The sequence below is a fragment of the Phodopus roborovskii genome, unplaced genomic scaffold, assembly GCF_943737965.1.
Source record: "Phodopus roborovskii unplaced genomic scaffold, PHOROB, whole genome shotgun sequence".
In the NCBI taxonomy this organism is placed as follows: Eukaryota; Metazoa; Chordata; class Mammalia; order Rodentia; family Cricetidae; genus Phodopus; species Phodopus roborovskii.
The window spans coordinates 51,919,407-51,943,442 of NW_026126407.1; positions in this window are offsets into that span (position 1 = coordinate 51,919,407).

The window sequence follows — 24,036 nt, forward strand, 5'->3', positions numbered from 1 at the left end:
AGCTGGTCATGGTTTTCTCTGTTCATGCAGTGTTTCTTACAGATGCAATCATGCATGAGAAAATGCAAAATACATTCTGCTCAGATTGTTCCCCAGTGTGTCAGCTGAGGTGGAACAAATTCAGATTATCAGAACTAGGACCAGCATAGGGTTGCAGGGTTGATTGGCAGTGCGGAGGTGCCTTTGGAAGGAGTGATGGCTGAGGTCACATGCAGTGAAACTTCCTAAACTGATGACTGTGGTCAGTCTTTACCTTGCAGATTTTTGTATAACATGGGTAATATAATGCAGGCATTGACTTATACTAATTCATAGAGAAGTTTTATTTTAAAACAATTCTTCAGTATATGGATAATTTTACCATTCCTTAAAAACATAAATTTGCATACTAATGAGATGGGTGTGCTTGTTTATTTTACATACATAGTCAAATCTTGACTGGATATTTATACTGCAGGACCCAGATCATCTTCAGTGTCTTTCATTCTCTCTCTCTCTCTCTCTCTCTCTCTCTCTCTCTCTCTGTGTGTGTGTGTGTGTGCAGGCATTCACATGCCATAGCACACACGTGGATGTCAGTTCTCTCTTCCCAGCACTTGGGTCCCAGGGGATCAAACTCAGGTCATTGGCCTTGGAACTAAGAACTTTATGCCTTTTCCCACCCAGTCATTTCCTCACCCCTTCCTCAGTGTCTCTCAGAGTTTGTCAGTATTTTGATGTTATAGTCCTCAGTTCCGAGAATGCTGCTTTGCCTGCATACCTCCATGGTGGGAAATGGGGGAAGCATATAGTCTTGACATAGGAACTTTGGAAATTCTACCCTAATCCCAAGACAAAATTAGCATAAATTTTTGACAAATAGCAAATTTTAAAATCAAACATTCAAACACAACACAACCCCAAAATAGAGAATTTTGATATTTATATGCTGAGGAGTGATAAGAGGAAAATGTTTAAACTTCTGGAATTAAAACGTGTTTCCGTCTGAGCAGAAGCCTTTGCATGTGCAGTAAAATACCACAGTTGCTAATGTGGTGTTCTAGAATCTGAGGCGAGACACCTGGGCAGACTGTAGTCTGACAGCACAGTGCAAAGTGGGCATGTTGTGTGTTCAGAACCAAGGCTGAGATGAAGTCCTGTGATGCAACACAGGTGAACAGTGCCAGAAACATGCCAGATACATTGGTGTTTGATGTTGAGTTCCTTTTGGTTGTGTGTTCAGAAACCTTTCACTGCTGCCAAGTTTTCATGCCCTCCCTTTTCAACTACACAGCCCCACATGCAGCTGGGACCTGAAGTTCAAGAACATGATGGAGCCTGACGGTGGTGGCACACCTTTAATCCCAGCACTCGGATCCTCCTGATTCAGCCTGCAGAGTAGTTGGAATAACAGGCATGAACCACCAGGCCAGGCCCAACTGAGAAGTTCTGAAGTCTCTATATCTTCCTGTCTTGTTGATGTACATCTCATGTTGCATGTATATATTCATGATGGATTTTAAAGGTTCTAAGCCTGCTGGGGCCTAAAGTCCATGAGCTCTATTGAAGCTGGAGTGTCTCTAGATTAATTAGAGTTCCTGAAAAATTGAAAAGAGTTTTGAGTTTCTTTTCCCTCCTTGGCATGTCAAAATACACAGAGGCAGGAGACAGGAGGATGGATATGGCAGATGGGCCTTGTGTGGCATCCTGAAACTTGGAGATGGATCACAAACAAAGAAAACAAGGAGCAAAGATAAACTGAGTTGTGCTGTAAAGAAAGAGGCTGGGCAATACAGAGTGATGGATATCCATAAATCAGGGTAGACTTTATGAGAGATGAGAGACCGGCTCAAAGGAGGCAGCTTTTAGAAAATCAGCATAGCTTATAGTGGAGGCAGACACTGGAATGGGGCATAGAGCGATGGGTGTGTGGGTGCATGGGTCCTGGGGCGTTGATACCATTGTGGAGTTCTAAGAGATGTCTGGAGCACATGCGGCCTATCACTGTGACTAGAGCAGTTCCAAGGATAGGAGTGGAAGGCCTGAGACAAAGTTGGTGAGCAAGACTGGCCCCTTTTCTTGTCAAGGAGATTCTAAACATGGTTCTTGTAAAAGATCTCTCATCCACCTCTGATCCTGATGTCACTTCTGGTTTGTGACTAGGACTCTAGACTGCCACTCCATCACTTGGCAAAGGTTGTCTTTGTGCCTCTCTGAGCCAGGCCCTCAGCACTTACTGACGTGTGTGACAGGGACTCATTCAAGGGCAACTAAAGAGACATTCACATTGTTTTCTGGGTCTCAGACTTTTTCGAGATGTCACTGTGAGAAGCCCTGCCTCATCTGCTAGCTTCAGAACTCCTACAGGCCTGTGTAATGCTGTGATAACCCATAGGTAGCCCAGGACTTGCCATCACACTTGACAAAACTTTCTATAGCCATAGTGGTTATGTGCATACATACTCCAGGCTGGCTGAGGTTGGTGCGTGGGGCCCCAGAAGGAATTGGATTTTTCTTTGTTTTTGAGACAGGGTCTCACTATGTATCTCAGCCTGGCCTCAGATTCATGATCTTTCTCCCTCTACCTCCCAAGTGCTGGGATTACAGGTGCATGCTAACACACCCACTTGATGCACCATTAGCCTGGGCAAGGCTCCCGTAGTCTGGAGAAGCTTTGGATGAGAATATCAGGTGCAAAGAAAGCTGAGGGGAGACCCTGTCCCTTCATCAGGGCAAACAGCATATCCCCATTCCTGCCTTTAGCTTACTGAACTGTGCTCTTTCTATACTTCTGTCTGTATTAGATATACCCACAATTCAGAGACTCTCAATTGTAGTCTAGCATGGTTGTAAACCCCAAATCTGAAACACAATGTGTAGGATAAGAAATCCAGAAATAGGCTTACTTATAAACTTTTAAAACAAAGAAGTACAAAGCCACAGAATTACCATAGGGCAAGGGAGCACATACTTCTGGGGTCATCTGGAACTGGAGCTTGGCCACAGGGTGAAGTAACTCACCTATATTTCTTCCTAGCGGCTGCCACATTCCCTGGTCTGGAGGTTCCTAGGACCTTGGGTCCTACACTGTCCACCTGAGATAGAAACAAACTGCCCATGTCTCCTCACCCTGATCAGATTTACCCACACAACCTTATGAAAGTGTTCACGGTGCCCACTGCCTCCTCCTTAGCTGGCAAAGGTACATGGAGCGGCTCTGAGTTCTAGTTCAATCCCGTCTGGCCCTTCCTACCCTGTGTTGCTCCTGACTCTCTTGCCCACTGGTGCCTGGCCATCTCCAGCTCTTTCACCTGGCCACCCCTCCACTTGAAACTTTCTTATCAGCATCTAGTTTTGCCTTTATGCTCTTGTTCATTTTATCTTCCTGGTGGCAATGGAAAACAGGATGAATTTGGGGAGTTTATCTATCTGGTGAATGGCTTGCTTATAACACACACACATTTCTTCCTCTTCTCTGGCTGCTTGTATTTGTAATCTTTCTCCTCCACACATCTTTGAATCATTAGCTCAAAATTTCCCTCCTTGGGCATGTTCTTATTTGTGGGCTTGGGACAAGTCTCTCAAGTCTTGTGACATGATGTCCTCTCACCCCAATACCTGGTGTGTCTTATTTCTCTGTAGACTCACAGCTCCAACCGGGTAGGAGCCTGGCTTTTTGTTTACCTGCATCGTAGGGCCATAAGGTCCAGCACAGCCAAAATTCCCAGTGCCTGTGTAGTAACACTCATTGTACAAATGATTTTTTTAAATACCATGTACTTCTCTGTTCCAGTTTTTACTCAGCAGTTTCAAGAGTCACCCACACTCACTGTGTTCTTCACTTGGGGTTACTGTAATGTGAGTCTTGTATCTGCCCTTAACCTTCTGTGGGGGAGACTTCATAGACACCCCAACTTTTCCTTGCCTTCCCTGGGGGATTAACACAATGGAAAAGTCCCATTTTAATTTGGGGTTCATAATTTCCCTGATTCCTTATATCAACCTGTCTTCCCCTAAAACAACTCTCCTTTGGAGGGGACATAGGTACGTGGATATTCTTAAGAAATGGGAATGGACTTTCCCTTGAACCTCAGGTAAAATCCACTAAAAAGTTACTAATTCCACATTATTCTGGGTCTTTATTCTGATAGTTATCATTAAGTGTCAACAGATTTGGGTAAAATGAGGGGGAATCTGTAACTTCATTTAAGAATTTTTTTTTAAATTTGTTTGTGGGGTGTTGGGGTTTGAGCTCAGGGCCTTGCCAACTAAGCTATACCTTTACTTCTTTTGACTTTTAATTTTGAGTCAGGGTCTTATTAAGTTGCACAGTAGCAGTAGTTCAAGGCGGCTTCAACTTGTAGTGTTCTTACCTCAATCTCCCTAGTAACTGGAATGACAGGCCTGTACCACCACAGCCCTGGTCAAAAACCCCTACTTCTATCTCAGGAGATGGGTGGTGGAGACAGGCCTGCTTGGGCTTTGCTGCCTACCTTGTGGACATTTCTGGAAACAGAAGTAAAACATCCTAACTTAATTAGTTGGGAAGGAAAAGTACAAAGGAAACCCATTATGTGACTGTCAGGCCCTGCTGGACATCAGGGGAAGGGTTTGAATGCATTTCCAATTTTATTTTAATATTAAACCTTTGTAGATCACGTTTACCAAGGATAAGCCTTAACGCTCTTTGACCTATGGATTATCTGAAATTTGCTTCTCTCAGTGAAGTCCCTGGTGCATTGCACTGGGCCATCTGCTCCTTTCTTTGGGGAACTGGATTTGGGCTCACTTGTCTACTTTCAAGTATATTTTAGGAGAAATGACCCAAAGAACCTGGGCTTGGTTTCCCTTGCAACTTCACTTTAGGGTGATGACCCTGGAATGAATGAGATCTTTTTTTCTTCCAAGGGTGTCATTGTCCATTGAGAAATTGAGCTCACTTGCTGTCATTCTTTGCTTTTGTCACCTGTTCCTTCCTTAGTGAACGTGAGCATCCAGCACACTGCTCAAGGAGCTGCAGAAGGGGTCACTGCCGTGTCCTCTGCAATCCTAATAGTCATTTCACCCTCAGATCAAAGACAAGAGTCTCTCAGAGCTGCTAGGGAAGTTAGAGTGACCACTCAGTGTCCAGGACAAAGAACCATGTGACGGAACAGATTTATGTCTGCTCTATCTGATATGATTTCCTAGGACATCAACCGTGGCAAAGCACGGTAATTGACGGTCAGGGTGATCGGTCAGGTTGAGCCTGGAGCTGCCAGCAGTTCAATCAGAAGCCAAAACATCTGTCTGAGAAAGCTGCCTCCCTCCTAGATTCTAGGACTGTCAGGGTCAGACCCCAACAGCTGAACTTATTGGTCTTGTCGCCTCTGGGTCTCTGGTTATTCATGAGTTCAAGGCTTTAATGGTAGTTGTGTGTGTCAAGGTTACCAGGAAACCCCAAGGGTCCCTAGAGCCATTTGACAGGATTAGCATCAAGGGGAGTGGAAGGAAGACAGGTAGATGGTAAGGCTGGTTTTAGAATTGGGGGAGGTGTCAAACACCCTGGCAATCACTGGTCTCAGTTTTCCAGAGCATATATTATGCATCAAATATGAGATGTCCTCTACAGGCATATGTATTGTGTGCTTGATCCCCAGCTGGTGGTGCTATTTTGGGAGGTTCTAGAGTCTTTAAGGGATTAGGTCTACTTGCCCCTGGGGGGGCAGGCTCCTGGGGGTATATCCCCTGGTGCTTCCCACCTCACTTCCTACATCCTGTCATCCATGGAATGAGTCCCTTCCCTCTGCCACAGGCTCCAGTCACTTGTCACAATGTTTTTTCCTAGAGCATAAGTCCAGCAACTGTAGATGGAGCACTCAGAAGCCACCAGGGAAAGGAAAGCTTTACTCCCTTAAGTTGTTTCTCTTAGTAATTTTGGTCACTCCAACAGAGCATACAATGGTGTCTCACCAGAGGTGTCCCACACTTTCCAGCCAAGGGTGTCTCACCAGAGGGCCACCTTCTCCAGTTCCTTGGTCAGGAGGTAAGATGTCTGAGCTGTTGATGAAGCATCTGAAAGAATGAGGCAGCGGCCTCTGCCTCTCCACATCTGGGATTGTATGAGCTCTCTGTTGTTAATATGGGTTCCAGGAATGAGCTTAGGTCCTTATGTTTGCATGGCAAGCACTTTACCGACTGTGCCAGCTTCTTCCCTCTCCTATAGTTTATTCCTTCTTAAATAACACCTTTACCAAGGTAGAGCTCATATGCCAATGTGTTTATTTGGTGTGCAGTTCTGTGGTTTCTGTAACAGCCCAGCTCTGCAGCCATCTACACAGTCAACTTTAAATCATCATTCCAGAAGAATCCTTGAGCTGATGATCAACTTCCATTTTCCCATTTCTCCAAGTTTCTGGCAACAGCTCATCTCCTTCTCTTTCTTTTCATCCTTTGCCCATTGGTGACATTAGACAATGAGCTAGATGTGGCCATAACCATGTCAGCTTTATTCACTGCTGCAAGTACTGAGCAGATGTGTAGACAGCAATATAGGAACGGGAGTGACTGTGGCTGCTCCCCTAAGATGCCACCGGCTGTCCTTTAATGCCTTCTCCTGGGTTGTGCTTGCATTTCTTCCTGCATAATTGACTTTCTAGGTCCATTCTTGGGCTATATTATTTATGAAGTCTAACAAATGATAACAATAGCTGTGTGTGCACGAAAATGTGTATGTGAGTGTATCTTGTGTGTGTGCATGTTTCTGTGTGTGAGTGTGTGTGCATGCATGTGGAGTTCAGAGGAAAACTATGGCATCATTGCTCAGGTGCTAGTTGCCATGTTTTTTGAGACATGGTCTTCCAGTGGCTTAGTGGTCACTGAGTACATTAGGCTGGGTAGAGAGTGCTGGGGTCTGCTTGTCTTCCTCTCCTCAGTACAGGGCCAGTACACAGGCCAGTGTACCTTGCTTTTTAAAAATGTGAACTCTAAGGATCCTCTGCTATGCATTCTCACTTCCATGATAGCCTGTCTTATAATAGGTTCAGATTCATGGACCCAGCTGACTGTGGACTGAAACCCATATACCTCTATCAGGAATGTCCAACCTTTTTGACATAATGTTGCCATCTTCAGAGTTTACACTAAAAAAACTACAAACTTGAGTTAAAAATAAAAGCCTCACACCTCATAATGTTTAAATAGGTTTATGATTTTGTGTTAGGCTATATAAAGGCCATGAGTTGAAGACATCTTCTAGGTCAGATATTCTGTCACAATGACAATAAATCGACTAGCACAGAAGGTCCCTCTGAATATTATTATTTGGAGAGGTGAATTCCCTTATGTTGGTTGGTTTTTCTTATAACTCAGCCCATTTCCCAAGGATGGAAGAAAAGGAAGAACAAAAATGATATTGACCATCCTGTAGATGGACCACATGGGTTGTTCTAGACCGCTTTGAAATGGTTTGCTTTTGTTGTTGAGCCTTGGAGATGCTTTCAAATGAACCACGAGACAATTCACTGCAGATGCTCACATCGACTCATTTCTTTCTTGTGTATTTAATCAAACCGCCCATAATAAATTAGCAGCGATTTATTTGGACACCGAATACCAAGTTGTTCTCTTAAATGACCTGGATTGATTTCCACATGTCGCTATTCATCAGGATGAAGTGGCTTCACCAGCCAGGAGTCCACACACCCAAACACATTTCTGTTTTGTCGCATTACCAGCAGACAGCATTTGGATTTCTGCCTGAGCGGGTGAGTCTCACAATTAGTTGGACTGAAAATGCCAAACAAAGGCTTGCAGATAGATCAGTGTTCCCAGAATGGAGCAGTCTTGTGAGAAAGCAAAGGAAGCAAATTGGAGCTGCAGCCAGGAGAGGAAGGCTGGGCATGTAGTTTCACCACAAGCCTCATGCCTGTGGCTATGTAAGTGTATATAGCGGGGGGCTGCATGGTTCTGGAGTAGTTGGGTGGGTATGTCATATTCATAGACTAGGGGTTGGTTAATGATAAGCATACATTAAATCTCCTCAAGGAGCTCTCTTCTAAATGTAAAGCAGGTTTACATGCATCTAATCTTGTTGCCACCCAGGATGCAAGCAATCACTATAGTCCCATTTTCTAGGCAAGGGAAGTGAGACATCCAAGAGTGTGGGTTATCACCTGCTCAGAGCCACACAGAGGTGGCAATGGAGAATCCTTTGGTCCAGGGTTTTATGGGAAGAACAAGGCTGATTGATATGGTTGGTGGCTAGTGGGGGGGGGGGAGCACAAACCGGTCATGGCATAGCCAAGTTCACAGTAAAAAGCCAAAGGATCTATGTAGGTGGAGATGACATCATTGTTGCCATTGCAATCACTCTCTGCTGTTGCCACTTCATCATTCTTGTTACCTCTATTAACATTGTCTCCACCATCATCCTCATCACCAATATGATCATATTGTCACTGTCATCACCACAATCATTCCTGTCACCTTCATCAACATTGTTTTCACCACGACCATGTTCAGTACCGTCATCATCCTGCCCATGAACCCCACCATCATGGCCATGGTCACCATCACACTTAACTTACCATCTTCATCATCGGTCACTATTATCATCACCAGTATAATATCATCATTGTTACCATCATCACTGTCATCCTTCTAAGTGCCATCAACCTGGTCTCCACTGTCACCATCCTTTCTACAGTCACCATCTCCATTGCAAACTCTAAGATCACAGCTATGACTGCTATCATGCCACTCTCATCATCTTAATGATATGCCTCTACCCTCACTGCAATCAACAATGTAATCATACCATCATTTCATCATCACCATCATCCTCATCACCTCCATCAACAGTGTTCCATCATCACTATAATTGCCACCTCTATCATGAGCCCCAGCTACACTGCCATCATTACCTTTGCCCTCTTCATGCTTTCCATCTTCACTATCACCCGTGACTGAGGCTGGCATGGCAGGTGTCTTTCCATGCACACAGTACCCATTATCTTCTTAGTCCACACAAGGTTCTTGGTGTGAATAGGGTTTTCAGACACATCTTAAGCTTAGGGAACTAAGGATTCAAGATTTTCTCAAGATTTAAGACTGTAAGGAAAAGTCCCCATTCCGGCACGAATACTCTTTTATTTCTTTAGATAGCGTGTCATTATTCTGCCCAGAAACTCGCAGTTTTCCTTCCTCAGCCTCTCATGTATTGGGATCACAGGAATGGGCTACCATATTCATCTTCTCTGTTTCCTTTCTTGACCTGTAACCCCCCCCTGTGTGTGTGTATTAGTGTGTGTGTGGGGAGGCAGAGCAGAGTCTCTCACTAGGTGGGGTTCACTGGCTGATCAACGAGCCCCAATAATCTATCTCCTTAGTGGTGGAATTACAAGTAAGGCCAGCATGCCTGGCTATTTTCTAAATGTTGGTTCTGGGGATTGGACTCAGGTCCTCAGGCTTGAGCCACATGCCCAGACCTGCATGTTCTTCTTTGGTTAGCTTGGAGTTCAATCCATTGTGTCTCCTGTATTAGAAGATCCTAGTAAAAAGACAAAGATGCTGGTTGTCTTGCAGCTGCCACAAAGATTAAGCACTGTGAGAGAGGCTCATCAGTTAAGTAGAATGACCCACATGAGGAGTGGTTTAAATTTTATCAGCCTTTTCATAGCACCACATGTGGTGACCTTCATGGAGGACATATCAGAAGGTGTGCAGATACAAACCAGGCCACAGCCTTAGTGGACTCTCCCCATCACAGCTTCATAAAAACCCCCGGGGTCCTTTCATTGCACTGTGTTCTTTTATTCTTGTTTCAAACCAATGGGCTTACATTTCACACTGTGTTCTTTTATTCTTGTTTCAAACCAATGGGCTTACATTTCACCTAGCTCTTTCAAAGCATGTGTTATGGGAGAGTGAACATGGGTCCTTAGGTTGTGCAGCAAGCACTTCAGCAATTGAGTCATTTTACCTTCCTCCCTCTTTCCCTCCTTTCCTCCTGACCTTCTTCCCTTCCTCCCTCCTGCCCTCCCGCCCTCCTTCCTTCTCTCCTTCCCCTCCCTCTCTTCCTTCCTCCATCCCTCTCTCCCCTCTCTTTCTTCCAACCCTCTTTCCCCTCCCTCCCTCCTTCCCTCCATCTTTCCCCTCCCTCTCTTCCTTATATCCCCCTCTTCCCTCCCCCTTCCTTCCATCCCTCTCTTCTCTTCCATCCTACTATCCCCTCCCTTCCCCATCCCTCCCTTTCTTCCTCCCTCCCCTCCCTCTCCCTCCTTCCTTCTCTCCCTCCTCTCCCTTCTGCCTCTTTCTCCCCTCCCTTTCCCCTCCCTCCCTTTCTTCCTTGCTTACTTCCTCCCTCCCTCCCCTCCCTCCCTCCCTCCCTCCCTCCTTCTTTGCCTCTCCCTCTCCCCATACTCTTTCTCTCAATCCCTTTTCTCTCAGGGTTGAAAGTAGTCAAGGCTAGTCTTGAACTCTTGATCTTCCTGTCTCTACCGGGAAGATGCTGGGATGACTGATGTGCCACTGTGCCTGGTTCCACAGTGCTCTTCCAACAGACAGCAGATGAGCCTCTGAACCATCTGCATTCTGCTTTGTGGATGGAGGTTTTGGTATTGCCACCATTAGTGGTATGGTGCCACTGCCTGGTGCTAGATGCTGGACAACATCTCTCTTCTCTGCTCTGTAGAAGTCAGTGGTACACCTTCCCAGCCATAACAGCCACATTTTACAGGGACATTGCCCCATCATCCCCAGGAATCAAGATCATGGGTGGGAATGAGTGTTTTGGCAAGAGAAGAGACAACCTGTTAAGAAACAAAACAAAACAAAAAACAATGAAGCAAAACCAATGGGGGGGAAGGGGTGAGACCTAGATTTCTAAGGTGGGGGTTGGTAGAATTGTAGGGAAGGGCAGCAGAGGAGCTTCACAGAGGATAACTGAGTGCATATGTGACGAGGCAAGGTTGTCTGAAGGACAGGAGGGGCTAAGGAGAGTAGATAGAATGACATATGCTATGGAAGGAGCTTGGGACACTGAGTGAGGGCAGATTGACAAAGGTAGCATGAGAATGTGTTAGCAGGAAGCTGGAAGGTACTAAGGGACCCTTAGCAGAAGAAAGGCTAGCTCTGCTGCTATGGAAACAGGGCCATACAGGCCAAGGGCAGGTATAGGGAGGAGCTTTAGATATTTGTCATAATAAGACTCATCTAGTCCAGGGCAGAAGGAATGGCAGGGTTGAAAAGTGGGGGATCCTTATTATGCACTGAGGATCAGCCATAGTATAAATCATACTGGGAAATTGTCATGAAAGTAGACTTGGAGTGAGGAGGACTTCCTTATCCCAGACTCAAGCAAGCTTATTGCAAGTGTCCTCCAAGACTCACTGTCCTGTGAGGCTGGCCTCTGGCCTGTCACAGGGAGAAAACAAAACAGTAGACAGCCAAGGGCGTGAAAAAACATGGTACCTTGAAAGCATCTAGACAGTAAGCCATTTCCAATAGGGGTTACAATTATTTATCCTGTAGCATAAACATGCCTGCAAGGAAAGAGGAGCCAGAAGCCCATCCAGGAGAGGAAAGAGGATGTTCTGAAGACCTCAGTCAGAAGCTGTGGCATGGTCATTCCAGGGACTTCCCCATCTACCAGTACTGGATGTTCTAAGTGCCCAGTTTGATGATGTTTTGTTTCTTGCTGTTTTGCTTTTATTTGGGAGCTTTACCTGCAGGGAAACACTCTGTCTGAAACCTTCTCTCCTGGTGACTCTAGCAGCCACAACAGATCTTCCCCAGTTGGTTTTGGCTGGGTATTGTAAGTGCCTGATTCAATGATGTTTTATTATTTGCAGTTTGCTATTTGTTCTTTTACTTTTGGTTGCTGTGGTGGTTTGAAAAAAAAAAATGGCTTCCAAAGGAAGGGCACTATTAGGAGGTGTGCCTTTGTTAGAATAGGTGTAGCCTTGTTGGAGGAAGTATGTCATTGTGGAGCATTAGGCTTTGGGATCTCCTAAGCTCAAGCTACTCCCAGTGAGACAGTTCACTTCCTATTGCCTGAAAGTAAAGATGTGCAGAATCTCAGCTCCTTCTTCAGCACATGTCTGCCTGCATGCCACTATGTCTCACCATGATGATAATGGACTGAATCTCTGAAATTGCAAATGAGCCACCCTGATTAAATGTTTTCCTTTATAAGACTAGCTGTGGTCATGGTGTCTCTTCACAGCAATAAAACCCTAACTAAGACACTTGATACATGCATAATAAACTCACTCAATTGAAACCGTAAGTTCAGCTATTGTTGCTCTTCCTCTGGATAGAATACATGTTGGGAGAACACATTTATGGATGGGAGATGAGCTGAGAGAAGAAGAGGGGTGCCAGGTGACTTGGAGACATTTGGTGTGAGCATAGCCAGAGGATATATGCCTAGACGTGCTAGCCTCCTGACTTGCCTAACTGTAATGGTGGGTCCCTATAAGATGGCTCCTCTTGAGCTTACTTGTCTATTCAGCCAAGCCATACCACTCCTTCTGGCAGCAGGTTCTTGTTAAAATTCTGAGGGCATCAAGTTCTTTTTGCTTGTTTCCAGCTACAGAAAGTCAGTTGTAAGAAGTCATTTTACATGGTTGAGCCACTGCATGATGCCACTGGTAAAGATGGTGATGGTGACCATGACCATGTTGCATTAGAGTTTTTAACCTTCCTGTTGTTCTCTGTGCAGCCTTGCATCCTCATACCACTTTATGCATCTTATTTTATAACTTCAGAGCATCATATTTACCTGGTACATCACTCATCTAACTTCCTCAGCCATCAGTCTTTCTGCTTCTGCACCCCATTCTTCAGGGGCTTAAAGGAAGCATTTGAAAGTTGTTGCTTAATTTTCTCAATTTGCTAGACAAGATTGGCTCTAGGGGAAGCTTCGGGAAGCTACAGGTGAGTTGGAGAGATGGAAGCATAGCCTCTGCTGTCTCCAGAGGCTGTGTTTCAAGTCAGCTGCTTTACAGACATGGTGCTGAGTGGATTCTGGCCCCATCTTCTCACTATGCAGAGTGCAAATGGCCACTACAGTAACTCTAATAGTCAAGGTATCCCTTTTTCATGATTCAACAACTATCATTGAGCAATTCCACATTAGGGTTATTGTGTTGTCATGGAGGTGTGCTTGTTTGGTTCAGTACAGTTATGAAGAAATGCCCTTAATTATTCTTTCTGAATAGTCTGCTTTTTGTGTTGTGTGTATGGGGAAGTGTGTATGCACATGTGTATATGGTGAGTGTGTCTGTGTGCATGCATACCGGGGCAGAGGAGGATCCTGGGTGTTCCCTATCACTTCCTGTCTTATTCCCTGGGACACGGGTTCTCTCATCTGAAGCTTGCTGTTTCAGTAGGTTGGCTAGTGAGCCCCAGAACCTGCCTTTCTCCATCTCTCAGTGTTAGGGTTACAGGCATTGACAACCATGGGCTTATTACATGCTTGCTGGGGATTCAAACTCTGGCTAAATGCTTGTAGACCTAGCATTCTGAGTCATTAATCCATTTCTCTAACCATCACTCTATTTCTTAGTTATGATTTCGAGATACCAGGTATCAAGGAATGAATTTAGGGGAAACCATTATTATCACCATCATTTTCATCATCACCACCACCATAATCATCACTACTACCATTGCATCACCGTTGTGGTGGTTTCAGTGAGGATGTCTCCTCTATGCTATGTGTTTGAATACTTGGTCCCAAGTTGGTGGAACTGTTTGAGAAGGATCATGAGGTGTGGCTTTGTTGGAGGAGGTGTGTCACTGGGGGGTGGGCTTAAGTTTTCAAAGGCTCACCCATCCCCTGTGTCTTTCTTTCTTCCTCACGCTGTGGATTGAGATGTGAGCTCTCAGCTGTTGTTTTGCTTTGCCATCATGGGTTCAAACTCTCTGAGGCTGTGAGTCTAGTTAAATACCTTCTTTTCTAAGTCACCTTGCCACACTGTTTTCAAAGCAACAGAAAAGGAATGAAGAGAATCATCATTGTCATTTTGTCACTATCTTCCTTAGCAGTACCATGTGTTGTGTGACCAAGTTCCTCACATGTTCTGTCTCATATGAGCTTCCTACATGCTACATACCAGGCAGTTATAGCTTACCTCATCTTAAGGAGGGAACACATACTTAGGGCTCAGAAACTTGGACTTCCTGCCAAGAGTCATCAAAGACTCTTCTCGAAGTACTCATTTCTGTGTTCTGTTCTGGGGTGACTATACATGGATGATGCTACCTCTCTCAGAAGGGGACAGGTGGAAATACTGCACTGTGTGAACACACTATGTGATCACTGTGAGGCAAATAATCCACCAGGCTTCACTAAGCTCACAGCCTCCTTGCGAATCCAGGAGTGAGAACATGGTCTCTCCTTGGCATGGGTTGCAACCTCCCTTGGGCTGGAACGACTGCCCAGAAGTTGTGCTGCCAAGTTGCTCAATTTCCTCTCACTTACAAAGAATAATAGCATTGAAAGCTGCCAGAAGGTGAAGTTCACAGCAGAGGGGCTGTGTATTTGATTTTGCTGGGATGGGGGTTTGCCTCTGTGCTCAGGGTGGGGTGGAGGACCCCAGCAGTGTCTTTGGCTGAGTCCTGGTGAGATGTGCTTTTTTCAGTCTTCTTCCTTTCTCCTCCACTCCACTCTGCCTCCAATTCCAAAGCTTGTGTTCACTAAGCATTCTTTTAAAAAGACAAAAGCAAACAGGGTCCCACCCTCAGGGGCTACATTTTCCCCATCTGTCAGTTCTTAGGATTGCTTCGTAAATGTGTGGTGATTCCTAGAATTCTGTAGCAGTATGTATGCTGACACCCTCCTCCCAGGCTGCAGGGCTGTTTGGTGTTCACAGGCAGTAGGTGACTTTGGGATGTCAGTTTGTGGATCGAGACACTGTCTGCTTGCCAACTCCCCATCTCCTGGCCTTCCTGTATTTTTGTTACAGAAATCTCCACCAAAGCCTGAGTTCTCTTTCTGGGTGGCTGAGCATGTGAGTGGCTGCTCCATAGGGAGGTGAAGCTCCGATACTTCAAGAGGGCAGGGAATGAGGCCCAGTGGGTCTAAGTGCTTCCAGATCAAGTTGATTCCAGCAAGGGAATTTGTAGAGCTATTGTTGGTTGGGTGGAGGGGAGCTATTCAGTTCCAAGAGTGGCTTGTTGTGGCACTTGGGCCAGATTAAAGAGGAGCCCAGCCAGGTATCCATTAGGAGTCACTTGAGAGGCTGACAGCCTTGTGCTGAAGTTGCACGCTCCATTTCTCTCCCCCGTCTCCACATTTTCTGAGGAATGATGCTGTTCCAATATTGATGGTTCAAATTTTCTCCCCAAATCCCTCTCTACTGTGTGTGTGTATGTGTGATATGGGTGTGGACAAGTGTTGTGTATGTGGAGGCCAGAGTGTACCTTGATTTCATCCCTCAGGTATGTAATTTTTGATCAGGGTCGCTGAGATACAGATCTCTCTGATTTGGCTAGACTTACTGGCCACCAAGCCCCAGGGAGCCACCTGTCTCAACCTCTCTGAGTGTCTTAGTTAGGGTTTCTATTCCTGTTATAAAACACCATGACCAAATTCAACTTGAGAGGTGTACTGGCTGGTTTTGTATGTCAATTTGACACAAGCTAGAGTCATCAGGAAGGAAGGAGCCTCGGTTGAGGAAATGCCTCCATGAGATCCAGCTGTAAGGCATTTTTTTTTGATAGTGCTCTATGGGGGAGGGCCCAGCCTATCATGGGTGGTACCTTTGGTGGGCTGGTGGTCCTGGATTCTATAAAAAAGCAGGCTAAGCGAGACAGTAGGCAGCACCCTTCCATGGCCTCAGCTTCTGCCTCTAGGGCTCTGCCCTGTTTGAGTTCTTGTCCTGACTTCCTTTAGTGATGAACAGAAATGTGGAAGTGTAAGCCTAATAAACCCTCTCCTCCCCAACATGCATTTTGGTCATGGTGTTTCATCACAGCAATAGAAAGCCTCACTAGACCAGAAGAAAGGTTTATTTCACCTTATTGTTCTACCTCATAGTTCATCACTGAGGAAAGTGAGGGTGGGAACTCAGAGCAGGAATCTGGAGGCAGGAGCTGATGCAGAGGCCATGGAGGAGTGCTGCTTACTGGCTTGCTTCTTGTGGCTTGCTCAGCCTGCTTTCCTGTAGACCTTAGGACCACCAGCCCAGGGGCTGCATCAGCCACAGTGAGATGGGAACCTCCCATATCAATCACCAATCAAGAAAATGTACTTTATAACAGATGGAACCCTCTCTTTGAGGAGGAAGTGGAGTGTCCCTTCGGGCTGGGCAAGGCTTAGGAAGGCATAGATCACCTCCTCCCACAAACATGGTTACTGTTAACCATGAAGTGGCTTCATCAGCTGAAATTTCATGGGGAAATGGAGTCTTATCCATGTCCATATCATAACACCCTGTGCCCTGCAGTAATCTCTGACCCTAGATGGAGCAGCCTGTCCTCAGGGGCCCATCCAGTACCTGCTTGGAGTAGAAAGTGAGCATGCCATGTGTGGTTTGGTCACCATCCTGCCATTCTGCAATCTCCTAGGGCCATGTATGGTCCAGAATTCATCTTTTCAGATTTTAGCAAGGCAGTGTCAGGCATAGAGTACATGTCATGTCACCCCCACTACCACCACTGTGCACCCCATGCAGAATTCTGGGACAACATTAAATAATCTAACAGCACCCCTGTTCTTGCAAAAAAGCCTAATTTTAATAGACTGGGGCAAATACTCATTAGGGCTAAATAGCATGACTGTCCTTCGGACAACAGCTGAACATTAGAGATAACTTTTAGTTTTTACTGAAAATGAGGGGCCTCAGGAAGATGAGGCTAAGTCATGTTTAGAGGGAGAAAGTTTCACAAAAGAAGGTCGTACTGTGTGCTTGTCAAGTTCTAGGGCTTGATAGGCTGAGGCAGGAGGATTGCTTGAGCCTGGGCGTTTAAGACCAGCCTGGGCTCTGTTGAAAAGAAAGAGAACAAAACAGGGCCTGGGGTAGAGTTCAGTGGTGGAGTGCAAAGCCCTAGGCACAGGAGTTTCTGTCCCTGTTTCCCCCCAAACAGTTAAACATTTAGATTGGCAAAGATGTTTGGGGTGGGGCATGTGAGTACAAATTATTTTTCTTTCTTTCTTTCTTTCTTTCTTTCTTTCTTTCTTTCTTTCTCTCTCTCTCTCTCTCTCTCTCTCTCTCTCTCTCTCTCTTTCTTTCCCTTCCTTCCTTCCTCCCTCCCTTCCTTCCTTCCTTCCTTCCTTTCTTCTTCCCTTCCTTCTTTCCTTCCTTTGTTTCTTTTTTCTAGGAAGGGGTTCACTTGCAAAAACTGCTATTTTGATTTCTGTTTTTTTTTTTCCCTTCTCATAACCAAGTTTTACTTATTTGACGTGTGTGTGTGTGTGTGTGTGAGTGAGATCAAGTGAGAGGGTGAATGAAGAAGGAAGAATGAAAGATGGATCTCACCTTCCTACAGTCCAGGAAGGACCCTGGACTCTGAACCCCATGAGGAAAATTCCGCCTGCAGTCTGACATTTCTGAGTTTATTGGCTGGCATGAAAGAATCTTCGATTCCAGTCCAGGCAGTGTGGCCAGGAGACCAGGTGCATCCTGTAAGCGCCCTGCACTGGGGCTCCCTGCACACAAGCAGTCTTATTGTTTTATTAATATCCCACTGACAGCTGGTAGTTCTGAGCCCTTTCAAATTTCTCTAGAAATCAAACGGATCCTGAAAACCTGTCTGCGAAGCAGTGGTAATGAGCCTTGTAGGCAATTCAGGTTAAATGGAGACAAAAATCAAGATCAAAATCTCCACAGGGCTCCGTGGTCAGGTCCCTGCAATGCCTGTAATCCAACTGCATGAAATCACCACATCTTGGGGTTTTCCAGCAGGGTCAAAGCTGGCTCCACAGTCTTTCCCCGGAGGTTTCTGACTCGGTGAACAGCCTCTGCTGCTTGGGGACACCACAATTATCCTCTGGACCCATCTAGTCTCAGGCTATCACTCTTCCCTCCTCATGTCCCTTCCGCATACCTCCATTGTACCCCAGGTCCTTGAATTCCTCTTATGACTTCCATCCACCGCACCCCTGAAATGCGGAGTGCCTGTTTCATTCCTGTCTCCCCAGCTTTTCCTGTGACCAGGGAGTCATCTTCAGAGCCCTTCTCTTCCTGAAGTACCAACTCTCAGCCAATGCTTTCACTCCTTGGGTTTGTCTTTGGGGAAACTTTCCCAGGCTTGTATTCAAGGAATTTCCTTGGAGTACCTTGGATATCTCTCATGGTTAAAAAAAAAAAAAAACACTAATTTTAGTCAGGGTCTCAATGTAGAGTCTGGCCACAAACTCCCTCTGTGACAGAGGATGGCCATAGGCTTCAGGTCTTCGTGTCTCCATCTTCCCAGTGCTGGGGACCGATCTGTACCGCTACACCCAGTTTGTGGTTCCAGAGATGGATTACAGGGCAGTGTGAATGTTGGCAAGTACCCTACCAACTGAGCTATACCCAAGCCTTTCTTAGAATTCTTACTCCGTGATAGCTACCTACCAGTGCCCTAACTATCTTGTATCATCTCTATAGGTCTCTCTGAGTCCCTGTTGGTTAGGACTCCTGCCTGCTTCCTCCCTAGCTGCACCCCCCCACCTGCTTTCATATGGTTCAACACTGGGAGAATGCCAGCCCATATTGGGTTGTAACTGACCAGGTAGAGCATGGTGACATCTTTGTCTCTCTTCTCTGGGTTCCTCTGGCCAGCTGGTTGATTCCACTCTGATCCAAGAGCAGGTTTAGGACTGCTTGGTGATTTAAGGAAATCATCTCTGGCTGGGTGGCCTTGCTTGTGCTGTGCCCATAGACGGGGAGCCATCTTCCTGCCACTGTCTGTTCTTCTCTTACTTCCCCTGGGGAGACTTGGGTGTTTCTGCCGTCTAGCTTGGCAGATGTTAGCCACAACACGCTTTCTCCTCCTGACCATGCAGCTTCCATACTTCATTTTTCTTTCTGATGGGAAGGTTCATCATCTGCTTGCTGTGACTTTAGGCTCCCCACCTGTGTATCTTTAGGGAGAATACAGGTGTTGCTTCTTTAGCTTGCCTAGACCCTGGCTCTGCACAAAGGCAAGGGGTGTGTAGCAGGCTCCTATCCCACAATTTAATTAAAGACCAGCCTGGAGCAGCTGTGGAGCAGGTGGTGGTACATGTCTGCCATAACCCATATGCTAATCTTCCTTCCCCAGTGTCAGGCTTGAGTCGGTTACATCCACAGGGGATAAGGATGGCCCAGAGGGTGTCCTGGGGGCAGGCTACCACAAGAGGGGTATTTCCCTTTAACTCAATGCCTTAGGGTAAGGTCAGCATGCAAGGAGTTGGCTGTGTGTGTGTGTGTGTGTGTGTGTGTGTGTGTGTGTGTGTGTGTATGACGGGGTCTTTCTCTCAATTCTCCTGCCTCAGCCTCCTGAATATTTGGATCACAGGCATATGATACCCTGCTCAGGAGTAGTTCATTTGTTGTCCTGGCTACATGGAATGCCCACGTTCACAGGTATAACACATTGTATTGGCAGGATGGAAGGTCTGGCACAAAGGGTGATCTCTCACCTATTTCCCACTAACATACACATTCTCTTTAAAGTTATCCCAGTTCAGAGGAAAGACTTCTGAGTGTGCTGGGCTCTACAAGTCAAGACACAGCAACAAGGCATGCCGATAATGCGGTTCAGCTGGGAGAGTTCTTGATTAACATGCCCCACTTCTTGGGTTCTGTCTCCAGCTCTGCATAAAACCAGATGTGGTGGTGCACAGCTGTAATTCTAGCACTTGGAAGGGGTGGGGCTTTAAAGTCAACCTCAGATTTACACTAAGTTTGAATTCAATCTTAGCTATATTAGGATCTGTCTTAATAAAATGCAAGCAAGAAAATGGACACATAGCCTCCACATGTATGTGGATGAATAATTCACTTGTCTAATTATATATCCACTTTGGACTTGGAAACTCTGTTCTGGTTGTGGGGGTTAGAACAATATAACATTTGTGGGACATGGTTAGGACAGACAGGTCCACTGGGAGATGGCTATCTAACTGGTATTGTGCAAATGGCCTGTCTTAGTAAGTGTCTTATTGCTGTGAAGAGACACCATGGCCACAACAACTCTTATAAAGGAAAACATTTAATTAGGGTGGCTTACAGACTCAGAGGTTTAGTCTCTTATCATCATGGTAGGAAGCATGGCAGCATGCAGGCAGACATGGTGTTGGAGAAGTTGCTGAGAGTTCTACATCTGGATCCACAGGCAACAGAAGGAAAAACTGTCACACTAGCTGACTTGATCTTATAAGAGCTCCAAGCTTGCCTCCATACTACCCCCTCCCTCCAACAAGACCATACCTCCTAATAGTGCCACTCCCTATGGGTCTATTCCTACTCAAATCACCACACAACCATGCTGATCAGTCACTGTAGCTTCAGGAAATATCTCAGGGTGGATAGGCAGGCTGCTACAAGAGCTGCCCCAGATGTTCCTTGTACCAGGAGTGGTGCATCAGCAGAGGCTCCAGGAGATGGTGCTAGTCACATTCTGACCTGAAGCACATGGAGGAGCTCAGCCAGCAGTAGAGCCTCGCAGGTTGAGTGACAGTCACTCTGAAGAGAGGCCATGTTGTTGGGGTGTGTGGCAGGGCAAAGGGGAGAGGATGATGAAGATAAGAGTGTGATGCTGATCTGCAAGGCCTGTTGGCTCAAGTCAGTTTGGATGTTGGGAACAAAATGGAGGTTCTGTGGGGGCAAAGGGCTGTTCCTGTTGTCAGCAAAGTGTCTGTGCATGTCTGTGAGTGTGGAGCTAAGGCATGTTGTAGGGATTGTGTGGAAGCTTCAGCTGTTCTGAACATAAGGTGGCTTCTGAATGCAGTTGTACAACCCCAGATCCGCATTCAGACCTGTAATTATTTGACAGAAGCTGGGCCATTGGGGAATTCTTGTCCTCTGATGGCCTGAGTACCAGAAATCCCTCCCCCTGCTACTTTATGGGAAGTGGGTTGAGCTTGGCCCAGGAGTCAGGGCTGTCTGTGTACTGACTTCTGGAGCAAATCCAGTCAAAAAGGAGCCCAATGAGCTTCACAAAGTGAGGGTGTCACCTCACACAATGGCATTGGATGGCAGCAGGCATTGCCATTAGCCTTGTGTACTGAAGAGCTGATGTGGGAATACCTACTAAGGATGGGAAGACCAACCAGAGGTCAAATGGAGGACCCCTAGGATCATGCAGCGGAGCAAGGGCTGAGCTGGTATTACAACCCAGGCTTGCCTGGATCTAACACTTCTGGCTTTCCCTCTGTCCCTGGTGTGTCACAGCTGGGGAATCTTCTAGAAGAGGAAGTTTCCAGTTAGAGTGCAGAGGAAAGAACACACACATCAGTAAGCAAGACTGTCCCTGAGATTGTGTGTCTCAAGCCTCTCTGGGCCTCAGTTGTGAGTGAACAAGATGGACAATGTTGGTGGTGTCACCAAAGTTCTGGGCATAAGGCACTATCCTCAGACCTGCACATAGTCACTTGCTGGCCTCACAGCAGGCAGCCTTCTAGGATGGTTTTCTACTCTTGTCCTTGTTTCAACAGATGAAGACAGGCTTGATCTTGCTGAGAGTTGCCTGCAACTGCCATGATTCAGATGCCAACAGCTGTCATAGTTGGAGGACATCTACAACAGATGCTGTCAGCAAGTCACCTTTCTGAGGAGGGATTTGTGCTTAGATCCAGGCAATGTGTTTAGATGCATGGGGGTGAAAGCTCAGAGAGGTCGAGTAACTTTCCTGGAGTCATCAGCTGTCTGATGACTTGCAGCTTTCCCTCTCCTGCCCTGCCTGGGCCTGCAGAGGGTCACTTTACTGGGTCTCATTAACCCTATCCACCCCAAGCTCACACTCAGGATGAACGGGCAAGGAGGTCAGGGTCTCCCCTGGTATAGCCCCACCTGACATGAGATCCACCTTCTCATCTGCTTCTTGATGCCATAGACGACAGCATAGTGCTCCCGAGGAGCCCATGTGCGACGGGGAAGGGCAGCAGGTGTTATTCAGGCTAAATTGACCTTGAAATTGATTTCTTTATTTTATGACTTACTGAGAGGAGATTAACACTTTTTTTTTCCTTCCTGCAGTCTGAAACAATTTACATGGTAATAGAAGACACAGTCAGTCAAATGAATTGCTGGAAGTGGTCCTGTTTCAGGGGAGAACGCAGAGCACAGGCACGTTGATTTCTTTGCTCAGAGGAAGGCCAGGAATTTAACATCTGTGAATAGGAGCTAAATTTAATCTCCCATCTTCAAAGCAGAGGGGCGAGGAGCCTGGATCCCTGGTACCACCATGACATTTTCAGAGTTGTAGTGGGATGAGGCCAGCCTGGGTTCCTTACTACAGGTTGTTTGGAGACAAGCATGTGGCTCACAGGTGGCATGAAGATAGGCTTGGAACACTGACTGCCTCTGTGCCAGACATGGGCACGGGATACGTAGTGATATCCTAGGTGTGATAGTTAGTGTTCATTGCCATCTTGACAAAGTCTATCTGCAATCAACCAGGAGATGGGCCTTTGGGGATGTCTGTGTGGGGTTGGTTATGTGATCAAATATATCAACTATACGGACTCAAATGGGAAGACCTGCTCTCCATTCTCACCGTTCCCTGGTTAGGACCCGGTGAGAGGGAGCTGAGCAGCAGTGTGCACTCTCTGCTTCCTGACTGTGGATGTAACAGTTTCTTCAAGCTCTTGCTTCCCCAACTTCCCTGCCATGGTCCTTGGTATTTTCAACTGTTAGCCAAAACCCTTCCTCCCTTAAGGAGTGTTTTTTTTTTTTTTTAGGTATTTTATCATAACAACAGGAAAAGTAACTGGAATTCTGGACGACATAAACCCTAGCTAGGCCTGGATGGGGATACTGAGGAAGTGTGTGGCTGAAGACTCTGCCTGTCTTGGCTTAGCTCTGGGGTCCTCCCTCTGTCCTCAGGTGACTTCCTGTTAGTGGCCTGGATAGCAACACCTCCGGTTATTTCTATCTCAGCAGGGATATGCAGCAATCTACTAGTACTGCCTGCTCTGGGAGTGTGTGTGGGAGTGGTAGTGCGTGTGTCATTTCTTCACATCCTGCATCCAAAGCACTGAGCTGTTTCTGCATCTTGTCCACATGACTGAACTCCAAAGAAACTCTAAAACTTCACCCATTGTGTGAGCTCATTTTAATTTTTATTTCAAAATTTCAATAGATGAATCCCTACCCAGAGTGTTCTGGCCAGTGTTGACATGTGGGTCCATATAGATGACTCTGTGAGCACCAATTCCATGAGAGGCACCTGATCAAAAATTAAGGTGAATAAAAATCGGCCTTTTACTTTTTAAAAAATTTATTTTATTTAACAGTTTTTTTTCCATTTACTTTACATGCTGACCACAGTTTTCCCTTCCCTCCTCCCCTCCTCCTCTGTCTCCATTCAGAAAGGGGCAGGCCTCCCATGGGCTTGAAAAAAGCAAAGCACAGGCAGGACTGAGCTCCTCCCCCTGCATCAAGGCTGGGCAAGGTAATCCAGCTCGGGAACTGGTTCCCAAAAGCCTGTTCCTGATCTCACTGCCAGGAGCCTAACAAACAGACAAAGCTACACAGCTGTCACACACATGCAGAGGGCCTACAGCTTTTTACTTTTATGCTTGATATTTTTACTAACAAACTCTATTATCAGGTGAAAAGTTGGTTTAGTAACCATCTCCACACCGATCTAATCTTCCCACAAATAAAAAAAATTCAAGAAAGAACAAGTTGCCACTGATAAATGTAAAGACAGTAAAACTCAAGTGCTGTGAGGGCGGATTTCTCCTCCCAAGTGCTCAACTTAGCTCTCTGCAGTGTCAGCCATTTTCATGTCTGTGTTTTCCTCTGCCTGACTTCCGGAGAGTCCCGTACATCCAGTGAGCAGCTGAGGATGCTGTGCACACTGGGTGTTGATCACTGTCCCCTACAGACCCCTTACCGTCTTTACTAAGCTTGCCTGTATTAGCTTGGACTCTGAGTG